The sequence below is a fragment of the Callorhinus ursinus genome, unplaced genomic scaffold (genome assembly GCF_003265705.2).
Source record: "Callorhinus ursinus isolate GAN/ISIS: 27379988/994484 unplaced genomic scaffold, GSC_fseal_2.0 scaffold31, whole genome shotgun sequence".
NCBI classification, from domain to species: domain Eukaryota; kingdom Metazoa; phylum Chordata; class Mammalia; order Carnivora; family Otariidae; genus Callorhinus; species Callorhinus ursinus.
Window position 1 is genome coordinate 16,908,374 of NW_027397093.1, and position 19,460 is coordinate 16,927,833.

The following is a 19,460-nucleotide window of genomic DNA, read 5'->3' on the forward strand; positions in this document are numbered from 1 at the left end:
TTCCTGTAATTGACTTCAGGTGACATAGAGCATGAGTTGTTCCCTATATTCCAATAGTTTTGTATAGTGACAGATGGTAACTACACTTATCATGATGAGCATTTTGTAATGTGTATAATTGTTGAACTCCTCTGTTGTACACCTGAAACTAATATATGTCAACTATACTTTAATTTAAAAAAAGGCAAACTAGTATGAAAAGATTTTTAATGAAAAAACAACATTCCCTACCCCACGCTTCCCCTTCTCATGTCTTGTTCTCCAGATATAACCACCTTTAACTCTTACAGTTGTTTATTCTGGTATTTAATCGCAGCTTGCTTCTTTTTTTTTTTTTAAGATTTTATTTTTAAGTGATCTCTACACCCTGCGTGGGGCTTAAACTCACAACCCCGAGAACAAGAGTCACATGCTCTATGACTGAGCCAGCCAGGCACCCCTTAATTCTAGTGTTCTAAACAATATTCTTATACTACTATTTCTTGAATTTTTAGCTTGAGATTTTATCTCTTGATTTTTTACTGTATAAACTTCAGCTTTTTAAAAATCTTACCTTTTATTTATTTTTTTTTAAAGATTTTATTTATTTATTTGAGAGAGCGAGAATGAGAGAGAGAGAGCACATGAGAGGGGGGAGGGTCAGAGGGAGAAGCAGACTCCCCGCCGAGCAGGGAGCCCGATGCGGGACTCCAGGATCATGACCTGAGCCGAAGGCAGTCGCCCAACCAACTGAGCCACCCAGGCGCCCAAAAATCTTACCTTTTAAATTATATGATGATATTTGGTCAAACAGTATTCAATGTTCATATTACTGTGATTATGTGATTTTTATTCATTCATAGCTAAGCCACATAATACACCATGATTATATTTTCCTTTCTACTAGAATCTTTATTTTCCTTGGGGCATTAATGATTATATTATTCTTTTTTGCCTGCTTAATTTTCTATATGATTGTCACTAATTCATCTGTAAATTCTCTGACAGAACTATTAATCTCATTATATTTAAACATGTCAGATAATAGATTTCTTTTCCTCTCTCCTGCCATCTATTCTTTTCCCCTCTCGTCTTCCTTTCTTTCCTCCTTCCTACCTTTCTTCTTTCCTTCCTTTCTTTTATCCAGTAGCCTTCTAGAGCCTTCTATCCCCTGCTCTAATCTGGACCAGTTGCTCTTAAACCTATTGCTTACCTGTCATTTTGGGATCTTCCTTCAGTTCTCTCTCTGATGTATTTTATTGTTTGCTGGATCACATCTTCCTCTTTCATTGTTTACTTTCTCAGTTTAGGGGCGCATGTATTACAGTAGCTTCCTCAGAAAGGGTGAATGAGAGAGGAAGTATATCTTTCAATACTGCATATGTGAAATGTCTTTATTCATGCATGTGTTTGATAGTGTGGCTGTGTAAAAATCAATCAAAGTTTAATAAGATGTCAACATTCTTTTTTTTTTTTAAAGATTTTATTTATTTGACAGAGAGAGACACAGCGAGAGAGGGAACACAAGCAGGGGGAGTGGGAGAGGGAGAAACAGGCTTCCTGCAGAGCAGGGCTCCATCCCAGGACCCTGGGATTATGACCTGAGCCGAAGGCAGATACTTAATGACTGAGCCACCCAGGCACCTCTGCTTTTAAGATTCTTGCTCCTGACATTTTACAAGAGAAAAAAACTTAAAATGTTGGACTTCTTTTTTTAAATTTTTTTAAAGACTTCATTTATTTGACAGAGAGAGACACAATGAGTGAGGGAACACAAGCAGGGAGAGTGGGAGAGGGAGAAGCAGGCCTCCCGCTGAGCAGGGAGCCCGATGCGGGGCTCGATCCCAGGACCCTGGTATCATGACCTGAGCCTAAGGCAGACGCTTAACGACAGCCACCCAGGTGCCCCAAATGTTGGACTTCTTATGTATAAACCCAAGGAGCAAATAACTTTGAATGATAATCTCCCAAAAGCATTTAATTTGATTGGTGTCCTCCACCCACTTGGTTCTTCATTTACTCTCCCTTCTCTTTTGGAAAGGACAGTCCCTGTCCAAATTCACATGTTACTCATAATTCCAGGGAAAAAAAAATCTCAGAAAATTCTGAGTAAAACTTTACACATATTAGGGCTAAAAAGCAGAGAGGTAAGCTAACTATATCAATTCAAATGCCTTGCATCTTTCAAAATAAATACAAAGTTATGCTCTCATTGGCCCTTTTCTTGGGAATATTTTAAAAGAATATTGACGTCTTGGGGCACCTGGGTGGCTCAGTAGTTAAGCGTCTGCCATTGTAAAGCGAATAATTCAGCAGCATTTAGTATATTTACAGTGTTGTGCAACCTACCTCTGTGTAGCTCCAAAACATTTTATCACCCCAAAAGGATTGCCAAATCTTGATACTGATTCTTTTCTTAGAACATAAACTTGTACCATGGCTTTCATATTTGGTCTTAATATATTAGTAGTCACTAAAGGAAATAAGCCAAATTATTATATTCTGAGCATTAAGTTCCTTCAAAATTACATTGTACATAGTTTATAGTTTTCTTACCAGAAAATCACAAAAGGATATTAATGTGTTTCCTACTTATCATTTTTTAAAAGATTTTATTTATTTATTTGAGAGAGAGAGAATGAGAGACAGCACGAGAGGGAAGAGGGTCAGAGGGAGAAGCAGACTCCCTGCTGAGCAGGGAGCCCGATGTGGGACTCGATCCCAGGACTCCAGGATCATGACCTGAGCCGAAGGCCGTTGCTTAACCAACTGAGCCATCCAGGTGCCCTATCATGTTGTTTGAATTACAGTGTAGAAGTTAAATTAGAACAGACACAATATTCAAAAAATTAGATTGTCTTTATTGTTTCTGTTTTAGAATATTTAGAAATGTACTGCCACAGAACTTTGAAAATGCAAGCTAGAGAATAAACACATCTCATCAAGAAATGGTTTGTTTAACAAATAAGTTAATAGATTCCCCACCAGTACATTATGCAGCCATTTGTCACATGCTGATGATCATTTTTTTTTTAAATTTTAAAGATTTTATTTATTTATTTGACAGAGAGACACAGCGAGAGAGGGAACACAAGCAGGGGGAGTAGGAGAGGGAGAAGCAAGCTTTCCGCCCGAGCAGGGAGCCCGATGCGGGGCTCGATCCCAGGACCCTGGGACTGCAGACACTTAATGACTGAGCCACCCAGTCGCCCCTGTAGGATGATTATCTTGTCATTCTGTGAAGGAGATTCTCTTTTGAATAGAACTTAAAGTGGGTGGGGTTTCATGGAGAATAATTTCTGGTACCTTTAGAGAGGCAGTGAGAAAAAGGAGTAGGAAAAGTGCCAGAGACTACTTTTATCTTTTCATTTCCCCCAAAACTCTTATTTTTAAAAAATTAGATTCCCTTCACATTCCTGCTTTTCTTATAAATAACTCTTTATTTTGTGAAATTTAGAGATTAGTAAGGAAACTTCAAAGGAAGAAACATTCTCTCTGGAAAGCAGACTCTTGCCAGTTTTTGCCAGGTTAATCATGGGTAGTAGTTAAGCCAGATTTGTTGTTTCATTCTGTCAGTGAAATACACAGATTGTCTATCTTTTTTGTTTGTTTTGTTTTAGTGTGGAATAAAATACCACATAACAACAGGTAGATCTAACAAATCTAAGTAACTATGGAGTGTTATAAATTACCACACAGCTGTAATTATTAATAATTACAGAGTGTAAATTAAATAGAAAATAATAACAAATAATATAAATAAAATGATAAAAATCAAATTACATGTTAATTAAATGTATGTATATAAATACATCCATATATGATAATTAGATATAATTATTTAGATCAGTGATTCTCAAAGTGCGGCTCCCAGACCAGCAGCGTCGGCATCACCTGGGAGCTTGTTAGGGATGCAGGGTCTGGGGCACCTGGGTAGCACAGTTGGTTGAGAGCTGGACTCTTGGTTTCAGCTCAAGTCGTAATCTCAGGGTCATGAAATTGAGCCCCGAGTTGGGCTCCAAACTGAGTGTGGCGTCTGCTTGGGTTTCTCTCTCCCTCTCTCACCCACCCCATGCTTGCTCACTCTCTCTTTCTCTCTTTCAAATAAGTAAATAAATCTTAAAAACAAAAAAAAGAAATGCAGTATCTGTGTATTGATTTAGAGACTCCAGGGGTGAGGTCCAGCAGCCCTCCAAGTGGTTCTGATGCAGGACCCAATTTTAGTTTGGAAACCACTATATTAGGACTGATAGGGTGTCCTCTAGTGTTTTTGCCGAAATTGCATTTTCATCAGGCAAATCCTGATGTAAAGATAAAAATGAAAGTGTATATATATATTTAAAAATTACCTTCTCTTGGGGCAGTCAGTTAAGCCTCAGACTCTTGATTTCGGCTCAGGTCATGATCTCAAGGTTGTGAAATCGAAACCTGTGTTGCGTTCTGTGCTGGGCATGGAGCCTGCTTAAGATTCTTTCTCTCCCTCTCCCTTTCCCTCTGCAGCCCCCCTAAAAAATTACCTTCTCTCAATATTTCTTTCTCTCTCTCTTTTTAAAGAGACAGAGTGTGAGAGAGCACAAGCTACTTGTCAGAGACACAGTGTGAGTGAGCACAAGCAGGGGAAGCAGTGGGCAGAGGGAGACCCTGGAGAGCAGCAGGTAGAGGGAGAAGTAGGTTCCCTACTGAGCAAGAAGTCTGATGTAGGACTCGATCCCAGGACACTGGGATCATGACCTGAGCCAAAGGCAGACGCTTAACGACTGAGCCACTCAGGCATCCCTCAATATTTCTTTCAAGTCTTTTTTTTTTTCTATGCATACATCTGCAAATTTTAGAAAACATCTATACAATTTTAAACTTTGGTCTTTTTTGGACTTAGCATTATGGAAAAAGCATTTTCCATGTCATTAAAAATATTTGTTAAACATAATATTGAAGACTGCTTAATAGTTCATAATTTCATCTTCTTATTTTCCACACTTGTACTATGAATATTTCTCTTTTAAGAAGGAAGGATGGGGGAGCAGTTTCTTGCCTACCATGTTATCTTTTTATATACTTACTAATATCCTGTCATATTGCCAAAGAGGCATCGACAAACTTTGTAAAACTCTAAAGCAAGCAGTAGTGGGTGCTTAAAAATGTTAATTTATTAGAATTTTGTGTTTTTCACTTCATGCCTCTTCATCACCTCTGTTTATTGGCCTTTGGCTGCTCAGTGTCTCATTCTCTGGTTTAGTCTTTTTTTTTTTTTTTAGAGAGAGAGCGAGCAAGCGCTCAGGTGCAAGTTGAGGAGAGGGGCAGAGGGAAAGAAAGAGAGAGAGAATCTTAAGCAGGCTCCATGCTCAGTGAGGAACTGACGTGGGGCTTGATCTCACAACCCTGAGATCATGGCCTGAGCTGAAATCAAGAGTTGGATGCTTAACCGACTAAGCCACCCAGGCACCCCTCTGGTCTAGTTCTTTTTGACTCACTTTTTCCTTTAAATATTTTCAGTCTTTCACAGGTTCTATCTTGAAGCCTTTAAAGGCAGGAATTTGGAGACCATAGTAAGCAATTGAAGAAGATATTTTGGGACTGATGAGCTTTTCCTTGCCTTTAATCTCAGAATAGAGGTGCTTGCTTACTTGAGCTTAGTGGTTAACAGAGGGTCTGTTGAGTCAGTTAAACCACATCTCCATGTATTAGCTTAGTGTCTTTGGCAAATAAATCCCTTTGAGCTTAGGTTTTCTCATCTAATAGTCTGTCTAATAGTGTCTTATTTATAGATGTGACCATTACATTCCATACAATTTATAATTTATAGATGTGAGCATTACATTATGTCTGAAGTGCTAACATAGTGTCTGACATAATAAATCCTCACTAACTATTAGCTATTACAATTACATGTACTATTAGTGTTTGTTTAACTCTAGAACCATTTTTGTAGTTTGCTGAGACTCCTAGTTTTAGCCCTTAATTTTTGTGACTAATAATTCTTTATTGTTTATATTTCATGTTAATGGAAAATTTGCTTTACTTTATTTCACAGTTAAATTTAACTGTTAAAGTGACAAATTTTAAATTTTTATGGAAAAAATGTTTTAAGAAGGTGCTATCTCAGATTCATATTTCATTTTTCTTTTTTTAGAATTGAAAATTCTTTCAGAGGAAGTTGTTTTTTGTAGAGTACTTGTATTTTCACTGTTTTTATAATATTACAGATTTCCTAGAAATTTGTGGGGAAAAGTATATATTAGTGTACTATTAATTATAAGCTCATTTAATGTTTCCCTTGTAATCTGTGAACTTGTTTAGTTTTTTTTTCAAAGATTTTATTTATTTATTTGAGAGAGAGAGAGAGTGCACACAAGCCGGGTGAGGGGCAGAAGGAGAAGGAGACTTCCTGTTAAGCAGAGAGCCCGATGTGGGGATTGATCCTGGGACTCTGGGATCATGACCCAAGCCAAAGGCAGACGTTTAACTGACTGAGCCACCCAGGTGCCCTGAACTTGCTTAGTTCTTAAGCATCATAACTCAAAGTACTAATTGAAAAAAGGAAGCATGATTGGGTTTTATTTTCATTTTGCATAATTTTTGTGATTTTGTGCATATATGTATTGAATTTGAGAAACCTGTTTAACATGAGTTACTCATATAAGTGATTATATTAATACTGATTTGTTCTCTGCATGTGCTGAGAAGTGTGCAACATTTTGGGCAACTCAATTTATTCACTTAACCGATTGTTGCATGAGTATTAGTGCTAGGTACCATGTTTGGTGCTCAGTGTATAAGCATGAGTAGGATATGGTAGAGCTTATTCTTTTGTGGAGACATATGTAAACAAGTAACTTCAGTGCAGTGTGCTGAGTAGTATTATAGAGGTATGTAGAAAGTGCTGTGGAACATATGTGTGGCACATTTAACTTGGCGTTCAACTTGGGTGGAAAGCAAGGAGGGCTGGTTGATAATTGTGTGTAGGGCCAGGTAGTTAGGTAAGACTTGTCAAAGAAGGTAATGTTTGATCTGGCTTTGAAGAAAGGAAACAAGTTTAGCAGGGTGGTCCAGGCCAGTGTGTCTGAGAGAAAGGGAGGGGCACTGTTGTCATTTGTAGATGACGTAGGAATCAACTGAGAAATGTAAAGGGAAGGAGAATTCTGCAAGATTGCCAGGTATGAGATCAACTTACAAAAATGAATAGTATTTCTTTACACTTGTCATAGCCAACTAGAAAATATAATTAGAAAATTTATTCACAATATGAAAATATCTCTAAAGTATCTAGAATATACAAAATCTAAATGGTAAAAACTTTGAAATGCTAAGAAAAAATTAGCTGAATAAACGGAGGGATATCCCATATTGGATAGAACAACTTAATAAAATATGTCAGTTCTCCCTTAATGAATGTACAAATTAATTGCAATTCCAATTGAAATTATAGTTTTATTTTTGAGGAATTTGATAAGCTTTGTTAACTAAGCCTTAAAAAAAACAAAGGGTAGAGATTTATCAAGCAGAATATTAAGACATATTAAAAAGCCTTAGTGTTACACGTTGACCAATGAAACAGCTTAGAGATTTTGGAGACAGGCCATGTATGTTAGCTGATTCTCATTGTTCACAGATTTTGTATTTGCGAATTCATCTACTTGCTAAAACTTGTTTCTAAAGCTAAATCGATATTCACAGTGCTGCTGCAGTAGTTCACCAACATGTCCAGAAGTGAGAAGTATTTGAGTTGCCTGATGAGCGGGAGCATGTTCCCAGCTGAACAAGGCGATGTTCTTCTTGTTTCAGTGCTCATACTATAAATGTGTCCTTTTTGTAGTCTAGTTAGAGTCAAGTTTCCTGGATTTTTTTGTGTTTTGATGGTGACCTCACTGTTTAAAATGGCCCTGATGCATAGTGTTGAAGTGCTGTCTAGTGTTCTTAAGCACAAGGAGGCTGTGATGTGTTTTATGGAAAAAATATGTGTCAGATAATTTCATTCAGACATGAATTATATAATGCTGTTAGCTGAGAGTTCAGTGTTCATAATTAATGATATATATTAAATAAGGTATCTTTAATATTTCTTTTTATTATATTATGTTAATCACCATACATTACATCATTAGTTTTTGATGTAGTGTTCCATGATTCATTCTTTGCCTATAACACCCAGTGCTCCATTCAATATGTGCCCTCTTTAATACCCATCAGCAGGCTAACCCATCCCTCCACCCCCTTCCCTCTGGAACCCTCAATTTGTTTCTCAGAGTCCATAGTCTCTCATGGTTCGTCTCCCCCTCTGATTCCCCCCCTTCATTTTTCCCTTCCTACTATCTTTTTCTTTTTTTTTTTAATATATAATGTATTATTTGTTTCAGAGGTACATAAATAAGGTCTCTTTAAACAGAGGCACACATAAAACAAGGTATAAGTATTGATTGTACTGGAAATATTGTGACCACAGATTCACAGAAACTATATTCCTCCTAGGATCAATGGTTCAGTATTGCTAATTCAGTGTTTGTGATGATTTTATTGCATAATTAACAAGAATCGACTTCATATGTACATCAGTCAGAGTCTAGTCAAGAAATCAGAAGCCAGGGACTGAGGAAAGTACGGGTCCTGAGAGGTTGTCGGTGCTCTGGAAGTTAAGTCTGGTGGCTCCTGAGGAGTGCAAAAATAAAAGGCCCTCAACATTGCAAGTAGCCTAGAGGGAAGTGAGAAAGCATCTAAAGATGAAGGTGTTTCAGACCATCTGCAGACAGCTCAGAAGTTCAAAGGGGTTTTCTCTAGAACCAATCGCCCATGTGGATTTTTCCACTTCCTCTTATTCTTGTAGCCAGAAGAAAAAAGTGAACCTTATAAAGAAGTAGACCAAGAAAAGTACTCTGATTTAGTACAGTCTGTCTTGTCATCCAGACGCCTTGCTCAGACTCCAGAATCATTGTTTGAGGAAGGTAATTTACTCTATGGACCTGTGAGTAAGTGTAAGCCCCCAAAGCAAGATGAGGAAGCAAAAGCTCCACGAAACTCGTGTCCTCTCTTAATTCCAGAGAGAAGTGTAAAACCAAATGCAACAAGTACTCCTACAATTTCTTTGAGAATCCCTTTGCAAAGAAATACCCTATCAAGTGTGACCAAGATCCTTCAGCAGAGCATGACATCAGAACAGATTTTCTACGTGGAGAGGTGGAAACAGCAGATGATTCTGGAACTGGGAGAGGATGGCTTTGCTGAATATTCTTCAAATATATTTTTTACAAGGGAAATGGTTCCATAAAGTCTTGGAAAGCATACTTGCGCCCCAAGGGGACTTGAAAGAGAGAGATGAGAATCTCGAATCTGGATATATCGAAAGTGTCCAGCATATACTACAAGATGTCAGTGGAGTGCGAGTGCTTGAAAGTGCTGTTCAGCATGAGGCTTTAAAGTAGGTAGGTCTACTGGACTGTGTGGCTGAATATCAGGGCAAGCTGTGTGTGATTGATTGGAAGACATAGGAGAAACCAAAACCTTATATTTGAGATACATTTGACAACCTGCTGCAGGTTGTGGCCTATGTGGGTGCCATAAATAATGATGCCAACTATAGCTTTCAGGTTCAGTGCGGCTTAATTGTGGTGGCCTACAAAGATGGATCCCCTGCCCACCCACATTTCATGGACACTGAGCTCTGTTCCCAGTACTGGGCCAAGTGACTTCTTCGTCTAGAAGAATATACAAAGAGCGAAAAGAACCAGAATATTCAGAAACCAGATTGGGGACAGAATGATGTCTGGGAACATTCACTAGTTCCTCACAGTTTGGGAAGATCTGTTGCTATTTACGGTAGAGATGCCACAGGATCTGAGAACTACATAACCCAAATGGAAGTATTTGTTGAAATGTATTACAACTAAAAAGATCGAAAAGCCAGAAAAGTTTAGATTTTAAGGGTTGGACTTGAGCACATAAAAGAAGCACAAGTAAGGATGGTCTGTCATTTACCTGGGAAAGGGAAGCAGGATTCACACAGCATTGGTTGGCTCTTGGACTCCCCTGTAGAACTTTCTGTATCCCGAGCAGGATGCCCAGTCCTTGAATTAAGATTGGAGGGCATGAGGCTTGGTGTGCAAGAAGTTCCCCAGGGTACCCCAGGAGGGAAGGGGTCACACGCCCTCACGGTGTGTGTGGTGGGAGAAATCGCATCGGCCAACTCCTACTGCCAACATGGTTTCCTAAAACTGGTTTTATATGTTGAGGTTTTCTATATATTTCACTTGTGGGAAAAAAACTTCCATTTAACATTTCTGAAAAAATTTATTTTTTTCATATTTAATGTGATTCCTTAGCCTCAAGTAAACATTGCTTTCTGGAAAGATGGAGCATTTTCAGATGGTTGATAATCCCCCTTAGCATACCAGTAAATAACCCCCAGGAGTAGCCAGACCCCAGTCTTGAGATTCATAATCATGGATATTTTAGTAGCTCTGTTCTGGTTTGAGTCAATGAACCATGTACATAAAGAAAAAGTATCATTTGTGAGATTCTTCAGCTAGGGGGAACAGTAATTTTTGTGTCACTGGTTGTCAGTGGGATCGGGGAAACTTAAATGCCCACTATAGCTTTGGGGGAAGGCTCCTTGTTTTATGGAATGGGATAGCATTTAAGTTACAGTTGTGGTCTTAAAATAGTAAGGTGCTACAATTAGTTTTTTCCTTTACTTAGCCATTAACTGTAAGAAATAAAATATAACATGTGAGTAAATGAAAAAAAGCACAGGCCATACTAGGAGGTTCAATAAAAATAATTCACTCTCGGGAAATGGCTATATTGTGTTGGAGGGCTAAAACCAAAGGAAATCAGAGGAAACACCCTTGCAGAGAACAAAGGGAGGAGGTTGGAGTTCTTAGAAATCTCAAGCATGGAGCAGGTCCTGGTGGAGCTGGGACTCAGTCATCTGAGGAGAGAGTACTGCCAGGATGGGGTTACAGAGAGGTAACCTCTGGGAATATAAAGGAGCTGACCCTGAAGAGCCGTTGCTGATGGGATGAAGAACCATTGCTGGGCTGGGCTGTGTGAATAGCAAGGGAATAGGAAGAAGGGAATTCTATATACTCTCTTGCCTTCCAGTGTCCTTGGAAGAACCTAACAGTAAGCCAGCTGGCAAAGGAGAATAATTTGCTGAGTTCCAGCTCCAGGATCACAAAGCAAAGTATAGGAGCTGTACATTAGGACCCGAGGGACAATAGTTTAATATCCAGCACAATATGAGATCTTAGTATATAATAAAAATAGCACTGCAAGTTCTCACACATGTCCATGAAGAGACATATGTAGCAGGGTGATTAAAAGCACAGATTCTGGAATAAGACAATTTAGATTTGAATTTTGGCTATACTATTTACTGCATGATCCTGGCAAATTATGTAATCTGTCTGTACCACCACATGAAGGAAATAGGTTCACCTCCCAGAAACACCTATATTGGACTGCTATATGAGCAAGAAATAAACCTACTTTGTTAAGCACTGAAATTTTGGGTTTGTTTGTTATAGTACATGACATTCTCCTAACTATTACCACAGTAGTATTTGTTGCAGTGTTTTTTATGGTAGAGGAGTTGAAGGCAAGTTGGGTGTCTATTACGGTGAAAGTAGACAGTTTAAATATGGTGGATGCACAATATGAAGATCTATACAATAATTAGAAGGGAAAAACATAGAAACACAAATGAATTATAAAATCATGGTGCTAAGAACCATATATCTCATGAGACAATGAGATATATGACACTAATACCATTTATGTGAGTTAAAATATATTGATACAAAACAATACACATTTTTTTCCAGAACAAATTCAAACACAAAGATATACTTTGGGCATGTTAGAAGGGCCTCAAGGTATAAAAGAAAGTAACAATAGGGATGTCTGGGTGGCTCAGTTGTTCAAGCATCTGACTGTTGATTTTGGCTCAGGTCATGATCTCAGGGTCATGAGATTGAGCCCTGCATTGGGCTCCATGCTTAATGCAGAGTCTGCTTGAGATTCTCTCCCTCTGTCCCTGTTCCCGCTCACCTGCCCTCTTTCTCTCTCAAATAAAATCTTAAAAAAAAAAAAAACAAAAACGGGACGCCTGGGTGCCTCCGTCGGCTAAGCATCCACCTTCGGCTCAGGTCATGATCCCAGGGTCCTGGGTGGCGCAAGCCAAGCTACTCATGCTGTTTGACAAAGTCCAAGTATGGGGGATAATCCTGAAAATCAGGAGACTCCACAGCTGGCTCCTACTTCCTTTCATTTTGTTTGCGGCAATCTTTATAATCATGGGATTTTTCCTCGGGTTTCATGATAAAATGATTTATAAATTTAGTTATGCCTATGTAAGCAATCACAATGAAACTGATTCCAAAAAGGCTGACGATGGGCCAAGAAGTAAAAATACCCAATGTCCTCCAATCTGTAAGGGAGCTGTTGGATCCAGGCCCAGTAAAAGTCCCTATTGATGAGATTGTTCGGGCACCTCTGAAACATCAGAGTTCTAGGAAAGGAAAATCTCATGTCATTCCCACAGTACAGGGACCTCCATATGTTACTTTGATAGGATAGGGTGCACAATTTGCCTTGGGAGCAAGAATTAACTTTAGATAATCTTTAAGCAAGAGTAAAAATATAACTTTTTCCACATTAACACACAATAGCAGATAGGTCACGCTTCATCTCGCACGGTCACGCTCTGTCTAGTACTTTTGTTTTTAAATCCAAAATGATTTAAGATGATTGCGATAAGATGTAAAAAATAAAATCACGTTATGAAAGAATGGAAAAACAAGGAAATATTTTAATGTATAAATAAAGTCCCTCCAAGGCTATCAGGAGGAGATGCTTGCAACCTGATACTGTGTCCGTGTCTCCTCACTCGCTGACGCTGTCCTTTCCTTCAAGGACCCTTCCGCTGCTGGAGTTGGACTCTGGCACCCGGGATCGAGTCCCACATCGGGCTCCTTGCTTGATAGGGAGCCTGCTTCTCCCTCTGCCTGCTGCTCCCCCTGCTTGTGCTCTTTCTCTTTCTTTCTCTGACAAATAAATAAATAAAATCTTTAAAGAAAAAAAGAAAGTAACAAGAGAGGGGCTGTGCACAGACAGACCAGTAGTGATAATTACCATAAACTGACAGCATTTGATTTACTCAATCTTCTTTTACCTGAGAGTAAAAGAAAGATAAAAATCAAACCTATAATAGTAACAAAAGAGAAAATAAATTGGAATGAATTTAATGAGAAATGTAGAACACACTAAGGAAGAAAACTTTAAAGCTGTACTGATGTGAATGAAAGGCACCTTGAATATATATAGTCCTTGTTTTTGTGAAGATCAAGTTTTCCTAAACTGTTCCATATATTTTGTGCAATTTTGAAGTATTAATAGGATTTTTGGGAGCTGGATAAGCTGATTCTAAAGTTCATATGGAAAATAAACATGTGTGAACAGCTGATAAAATTGTGAAAAGAAAAGTAATAGAGTGACCAGTCCTGACAGATATTCAAATGGGGAGGTATAAAAACAGCCTTTATAGAGCTATTGATTTGTATTTGAGAAAGTTTAGTATTGCCTTATGAGTCAATAGAATAGAAACCTCCTAAATAGATCTCTCTCTCTCTATATATATATATTGGAAATGAGTGTGCAATACAACTCATTTAAAATTAGGAAAAGAAGGGACGCCTGGGTGGTTCATTCGGTTGAGCATCTGCCTTCGGCTTGGGTCATAATCCCAGGTTCCTGGGATTGAGTCCTGCTTCGGGCTCCTTGTTCGGCGGGAGGATGCTTCTCCCTCTGCCTGCCGTTCCCCCTGCTTGTGCTCTCTCTCTCTCTCTGACTAAAAAAAAAAAAAAGTCTTTAAAATTAGGAAAAGAAGAATTGTTCAGAAAATAATGTTGGGACACTTAGCTATACATTTGGAGGAAGAAGAATTGGGTTCTACCTCATTTCTTTCATAAGAATCAAGATTTACAGATGGATAAAATTTAAACATCCAAAACCAGAAGTCCTAGAAGAAGGTATAATTACATTCAAAAAGTAGAAGTACTAGATGATTAGATAGTTCACATTGTCATCATTATCATCTTCTTCATCATCTTGGAGTTGGGAATGTTACTCAAGATACAAAACCCAGGTCCAACAGGGACAGGATTTGTATGTTGGATTGCATGGAAATTGTAAATTTCTGCTTTGTAGGAGACACCCTAAGTGATAGATTAATAGGAAAAGATTGACAACATCTGTATAAGATGAACTAATTTCCTTCACATATATAGGGCTCACAGTTAAATATGAAAGCATCCAGTGGAAAAATAACAGAGAACAAGCTATGTATGGGAAATGATATACAGATAGCTTGCATACAAATGAAACATCCCAAAATTACATATAACTAAAGAGATACAAATTTTGTTTTTTAAAAGAGACCACTTTTCATCAATCAGATTGGCAGAAATAAAAAGTTGTTTTTTTTTTTTAAGATTTTATTTGTCAGAGAGAGAGAACAAGCAAGGAGAGTGGCAGGCAGAGGGAGAGGGAGAAGCAGGTTTTCCATTGAGCAGGGAGCCCAATGCCGGGGCTTGGGGATCATGACCTGAGCCAAAGGCAGATGCTTAACCGACTGAGCCACCCAGGCGTTCCCAGAAATAAAAAGTTCGATAATGCAGGGGGTTGGCTAGGATGTGGGAAAATGGACAGTCTTATGGATTGGTTGGAGGATGTTTTAGGGGAAGCTCATTGGGGAAAAAAAGACCATGATTTCTCTAGAAACTGGCAAATACTCTGTGTCTTTATGCTTTTACCCCTGAAAGATAACTGCTTAGATAAATAAAACCTCTTGTCCTTAGTATATTTGTATGCTTTAAATTGAAGATTGGTATTTGGAAAAATAGGGAAAACCCAGACTGGTAAAAGATTTGAATTCCAAATTAAAGAGTTTATAGTTTATTCTGAGAGCCCCCTGAAGACTTTGTATGCACGGTAGTGAAGAAATCAGACTGTGTTTTATTTTATTTTACTTATTTTTTAAAGTAGGCCCCATGCCCAGCATGGAGCCTAATGTAGGGCTTGAACTCACAACCCTGAGATCAAGACCTGAGCTGAAGGGCACCTGGGTGGCTCAGTTGCTAAGCATCTGCCTTTGGCTCAGGTCATGATCCCAGGGTCCTGGGATCGAGCCCTGCATAGGGCTTGCTGGTTGGCGGGAAGCCTGCTTCTTCCTCTCCCACTCCCCCTGCTTGTGTTCCCTCTCTCGCTGTGTCTCTGTCAAATAAATAAAATCTTAAAAAAAAAAAAGACCTGAGCTGAAATCAAGAGTCAGGCACTTAACCGACTAAGCCACCCAGTCACCTCCAGACTGTATTTTAGAAAGAACTCTTTGATAGTAAATGTGGAGAATGGATTGGTGGAGTTATGGTGTAGTGGAGGTAGTGATACTGAGAAGACTAACACTTGAGAAATCACTTGTAAAGCTATTGCAGTAGTTCAGATGACCATTGTTAAGGTGGTCAATGGGACAATGGGAATGGGGCGAGAGAGAATTTAGAATCATTAGGATTTGGTGACTGACTGGGTAGGTGGGGAGAGGGAATAAACCTGACTTTCTTCCTGAAGTCAAAAATGAATTGGGAATTTTAGAGAGTTTCTTAGAGTAATTCTGCTTGCTTTAGAGCTTCTAAGAATAATTCTACTCACTGTTGAGTAAGGTGCACCTTATGTATCTACAATAAAACCTAAACATTTTAAGATTTTTGGGAATTAGGAGTGGCATGGGGCAGGGTTCTTGGGCCTTTTGCATTTCCTAGAACCAATTTCTAACATTGGTTTTGGAGCAAGCACCTCTCGTTGCCTTCTTTATCATCTCCATCTCCATCATCTCCATCTCCCATCTCCATCTCTCTCATCTCCATCGCTATCATTTCCATCTCCATCACTATCATCTCCATCTCTGTCATCTCTGTCTTCATCTCTGTCATCTCCATAATCTCCATCTCTCTCATTTCCATCTCCATGATCTCCATCTCCATAATCTCCATCTCTATCATTTCCGTCTCCATCATTGCCATCTCTCTCATCTCTATCTCTCTCATGTCTTTCATCTCCACCTCCCTTTCTATTACTTCTGTCTCCCATCTCCATCTCTGTCATCTCCATATTTGTTATTTCCATCTTCAGCTCCATCAACTCCATCTTTATCATCTCCCATCTCCATCCCACATCTCTCATCTCTCCTCTCTCATTTCCCATTTCCCATCCCCATCCTTTTCTCCCCCCTTGGTTACCATGGCTCTGTTAGAATACCAACTGTCACTGTTTTCTGTTAAGGATTTAGTCAAGTGACTCTGATGTGTGACAAATGATAACGCTGGCAGAAATAAAAGTGTCTTGTCCTTAGAGTATATTAGACAGATCTTATTATATAAAAGCAATATAGTAAATTAATACTTTTATTAGGTGAGTGTATAGTTAAGTGACTCATGCATACTGTAAATCCATTGTCTTAAAATAGTATGTGCCCTAAGATAGTAAAAAGTTGAAAATAGATTGTAGTGGGAGTACAAATGATACAATTTTATAAAAAATAGAATATGATTAATATGTATTACCTTTTTATGTTTATGGAATTTTCACCTGAGCCCTGGCAGACTGCAGTATAATATGTATTTAGAAACTTTCTCAAGCCTTACTATTAAAAGATTTTTCTAATTGCTAAAAATATACTTCCTGTACTTGGATAAGGGCTGACTATAGTGGAAGCAGCTGATTTGTGCCATGGGACCAGGAATAGCCTTGGGATTGGTGATTTGTGGCATCAGTTCTGGAGGAGGTACTGCCAGGTACCCCTAAAAATGGGAGTATGGAAAGAAAGAAGCGGAAAACTGGAGTCTTGGCCATAATTCTATACAATAAGGAGTCTCCTAGTGCCTTCCCAACCATCGAGGTCTTTTGGAAGAGTTCTAGGTGATGGGGAAGCCTTGATTTGTAGTTTTTGCCAGTTTTTGTAGTGTAAATACTGATAACTATTGCTGTTCTCAAATTACCTGTGCAATGTCACTAAATGCAGAATCGGGAATGGATGCTCACAATCAGCTCTTTTCACTTGTACTATGTCTTAATCAACATTAGTGAGATATCATATGCTAGGGCTTATCATCAGCAAAGGGCTCTTATTTCCATCTGGACTTTGAGTGATCCAGTTCAAGAGTACCATCCTGCTTTCCAGGCCCACGCCTGCTATAAATGGTCTTTGCTTGGATTTTCCCTAAAAGAAAAAAGACTGGGACTTGTGTCTAGTTTATTTGGGTAGTAAGCAGAGGCAGAGAATCTCAAGCAGACTGTACACTGAGCACAGAGCCCAACTCTGGTCTTGATCTCACAATCCTGAGATCATGACTTAAGCTGAAACCAAAGTTGGATGCTTAACTGACTGAGCCACCCAGGTGCCCCAGAAGTTTTAACTTACTTAAATTCACAGTTAGCAGTCAGAATTAGAAAGAGTATGTGAGTCATGCATGGTCTAGTTTTTAAGCTACTGAGATTTTCCTTATTTTTGAATCCGTGGTACTAGTTAGATCCTTTACTAAGTACCTTAAAATCTCTAATGCTTAGCTGCTCTTTCATAATTTCTGAGACAAAAATTCCTGGTTTGCACATGGTAAGTGTTAATATATTTGATAACATGAATTCTAATCATAAAACACTGAACTTATATGTTTGTTATTGAAAGGAGTAGCACATCCAAACAAGGATCATTCATATCCAGGGGCCATATAGTAAAGGTTCTGCTTATCCACCTGACTGGCTGCAGTCAGTTAAGATACCTGCTCTTAAGAATATATGAAAAATTTCAAAGCACTGTGGTCTGAAAATATGCAGGGAATGATCCCAGTCTTTTGGTACCAGTTGAGACCTGATTTGTGACCTAGGATGTGATCTATTCTGGAGAAGGTTCCATGGGCACTAGAGAAGACTGTGTATTCTGTTGCTTTGGGATGGAATGTTCTGAATATATCTGTGAAGTCCATTTGGTCCAGTGTGTCATTTAAAGTCTTTATTTCCTCATTGATCTTTTGCTTAGATGATCTGTCCATTTCAGTGAGGGGGGTGTTAAAATCCCCTACTATTATTGTATTGCTGTCGATGTGTTTCTTTGATTTTGTTATTAATTGGCTTATATAATTGGCTGCTCCCATGTTAGGGCTGTAGATATTTACAGTTGTTAGATTTTCTTGTTGGATAGACCCTTTAAGTATGATATAGAACTCAAATACATGGAGGCTAAGGAAAGAACTGAAATACATGGAGGCCAAAGAGCATCCTACTAAAGAATGAATGGGTCAACCAGGAAATTAAAGAAGAATTGAAAAAATTCATGGAAACAAATGAAAATGAAAACACAACTGTTCAAAATCTTTGGGATGCAGCAAAGGCGGTCCTAAGAGGAAAGTATATAGCAATACAAGCCTTTCTCAAGAAACAAGAAAGGTCTCAAATACACAACCTACCCTACACCTAGAGGAGCTGGAGAAAGAACAGCAAATAAAGCCTAAACGCAGCAGAAGAAGAGAAATAGTAAAGATCAGAGCAGAAATCAATGAAATAGAAACCAAAAGAACAGTAGAACAGATCAATGAAACTAGGAGCTGGTTCTTTGAAAGAATTAATAAGATTGTTAAACCCCTGGCCAGATTTATCAAAAAGAAAAGAGAAATGACCCAAATCCACAAAATCATGAATGAAAGAAGAGAGATCACAACCAACACCAAGGATATACAAACAATTATAAGAACATATTATGAGCAACTCTATGCCAGCAAATTACATAACCTGGAAGAAATGGGTGCATTCCTAGAGATGTAATAAACCACCAAAACTGAGCCAGGAAGAAATAGAAAACCTGAACAGACCTATAACCACTAAGGAAATTGAAGCAGTCATCAAAAATCTCCCTACAAACAAGAGCCCAGGGCCAGATGGCTTCCCAGGGGAATTCTACCAAACATTTGAAGAAGAATTAATACCTATTTTTTTAATTTTAATTTTTTATTGTTATGTTAATCACCATACATTATATCATTTGTTTTTGATGTAGTGTTCCATGATTCATTGTTTGTGCATAACACCCAGTGCTCCACACAGAACATGCCCTCTTTAATACCCATCACCAGGCTAACCCATCCCCCACCCCCAGAACCCTCAGTTTGTTTTTCAGAGTCCATCATCTCTCATGGTTCGTCTCCCCCTCCGACTTACTCCCCTTCATTCTTCCTCTCCTGTTATCTTCTTCTTTTTTTTTCTTAACATATATTGCATTATTTGTTTCAGAGGTACAGATCTGTGATTCAACAGTCTTGCACAACTCACAGCGCTCACCATAGCACATACCCTCCCCAATGTCTATCACCCAGCCACCCCATCCCTCCCACCCCCCCACCACTCCAGCAACCCTCAGTTTGTTTCCTGAGATTAAGAATTCCTCAGAT

At 38.7% G+C, this 19,460-nt stretch overlaps 1 protein-coding gene and 1 pseudogene across 1 annotated transcript in view; both read left to right on the forward strand.

The window, feature by feature from the left end:
- CTNNA3 (catenin alpha 3) overlaps positions 1–19,460 on the forward strand; it is a 2,007,818-nt gene that overhangs the window by 11,304 nt on the left and 1,977,054 nt on the right. The gene's annotated exons all lie outside the window — the stretch shown is intronic.
- Positions 8,671–9,857, forward strand: LOC112807383 (mitochondrial genome maintenance exonuclease 1 pseudogene; annotated as a pseudogene).